The sequence below is a fragment of the Microtus ochrogaster genome, unplaced genomic scaffold (assembly GCF_000317375.1).
Source record: "Microtus ochrogaster isolate Prairie Vole_2 unplaced genomic scaffold, MicOch1.0 UNK118, whole genome shotgun sequence".
Taxonomy (NCBI): domain Eukaryota; kingdom Metazoa; phylum Chordata; class Mammalia; order Rodentia; family Cricetidae; genus Microtus; species Microtus ochrogaster.
This window is the reverse complement of record NW_004949216.1, coordinates 587,665-589,839: the sequence shown is the minus strand read 5'-3', so window position 1 is coordinate 589,839 and position 2,175 is coordinate 587,665.

Below are 2,175 nucleotides of genomic sequence, written 5' to 3'. Positions count from 1 at the left end.
CTTTGGAGCCTGTCCTGGAACTCCCTTGGTAGACCAGGCTGGCCTCGAACTCACAGAGATCCGCCTGCCTCTGCCTCCCGAGTGCTGGGATTACAGGCATGCGCCACCACCGCCCGGCCGTGACTATCCCTTTTTATTGATTTATGTTTCCTTGGATGTATACCTTGAGTAAGGTTATACTAACATTTTTACCCACGTGCATAAGTTTCATCTTGAACTAACCTGGAACTTACTAGGTCTACCAGGTTAATCTGCCTATCTATGCTTGTCCAAGTACAGGGTTGCTGGGATTACAAACATCAGACACCAAGCCTAGCTGGCTTTTTTCATCTTTTTAAAAGTTAATTAATTTATTAATTCATTTATGAGTGTGAGTGTTTTATATATATATATACGTATATATGTATGTCTATGCACCATGTGTGCCTACGACTATAATTACACAGACAGTTGTGAACTGCTCTGTGTGTGTGTGTGTGTGTGTGTGTGTGTGTGTGTGTGTGTGTGTGTCTGTTGGTTGCTGGGAATTGAACTTGATCCTCTGGAAGAGCGGCCAGTGCTCTTAACCAATGAGTCATCTCTCCAGTTTCTCTTTCATCTCTTTGACAGAAGTTATTCTCTTTTTTTAATTTTTTTCCTTTTAAAATTTTTACTTAAGTGACACTTGAACATATAGATCACATTTGTATGTCAAAACATTTTAAAGTAAATGAATTATATACTGAAAAACTGTAAATTTACATGAAATAGAAGGCAGTGAGGAAAGTTTACTAGTAGTCTGTGTGATCACATAAGAGCATAAATTCCTTCTACTTGTCTACCACTGACAGAAGTTATTCTGACAAATATGAAATATCATCTATATTTCTTTAATAATTAGTGGCAATCAGATTCTTGTTTTGTTTTGATTTTTGAGAGAGATGGTAGAGAGAGATGATATCCTGTAGTCTAGGTTGGTCTCAAGATTAACTAACTATATAGCCTCCTGCCTCCACCTCCTGACTACAGGGGATGAAACACCAGCCTGTAAGGAGTCTTTCTTAGGAACACCAGCTCCTGAATAATGACATGGAGACTTTTCATTAAGTATGAAAGTGTGGCTTTAGTTTAGGCTTGTTCCCAACTAGCTCTTGAAACTTAAATTAACCTGTTTATATTAATCTCCATTCTGCCACGTGGCTCATTACCTCTCCTCAGTACTGAATGTCCAACTTCCTCCATTACTGGCTGGTGAATCTTCTGAGCCAGATTCTTCCCAAAGTTCCTATCTCTGCCCAGAAGTCCCACATATCCTCTCCTGCCTAGCTATTGGCCATTCAGCTCTTTATTAAACCAATCAGAAGATGTTTTAGGCAGTTGAGGTTAAACAGAGATACATCTTCGCAGTGTGATCAAATATTCCCCAAGATGGGTCATTGTTGTGGGATAGTTTGATCAAACTCTGACACTCCCCAGACTGCCAATAAAGTTTACCTTGAATCAAAGGGCAAAGATAACTAATAGCTGACCAAAATTAGCCATAGAGGTTTTGGAGGACCCAGGACACAAAAACACAGGAAGTAATAGGGAGAGAATTAGAAAGATTCTAGGCCTTTTTAGATCAAGAAAGAAGATAGAAAGGAGGACATTGGTCATTTCTCCTCTGCTTCTCTGATCAATTGGGTTCTTACCCCAATATCTGACTCCCAAGTTTTTATTGACGAAGAATAATTAGATAAATGTTTCAGGCCAGCATGCCTGGTTTTACATGGTGTTCAGGGCTAAACCCAAGGCTTTGTGCACAAAAGATGGACCATTGGTTGGGCTCCATGCTCAGCCCTGCTGAGCATTTAAATGCATCTGCTGGATGTTTGCTGGCCTTCTTTAGAGAAACAGGGAGAGGGGTGTTTGGTTTGGCCTTAAGGCAGTGTCTCACTACATTGCCCCATCTGTTCTGGAACTTACTAGTAAACCAGGCTGACCTTGAATACTCAGAGATCCTCCTGCGCCTCTGTTTCCCAAGTACAGTACTTGAATTCAAGGCAGGTGCCATCACACCCAACTGCTACCTTGTTTTTTTGAGAAAGGAGAGCTCTGAACCTGAGGCTCACTGGTTTAGCCAGACTGGCTGGCCAGTGGGCTCCTGGGACTCTCTAGTTTCTGTCCCACAGAACCAAAATACAGGCACAGATGGGC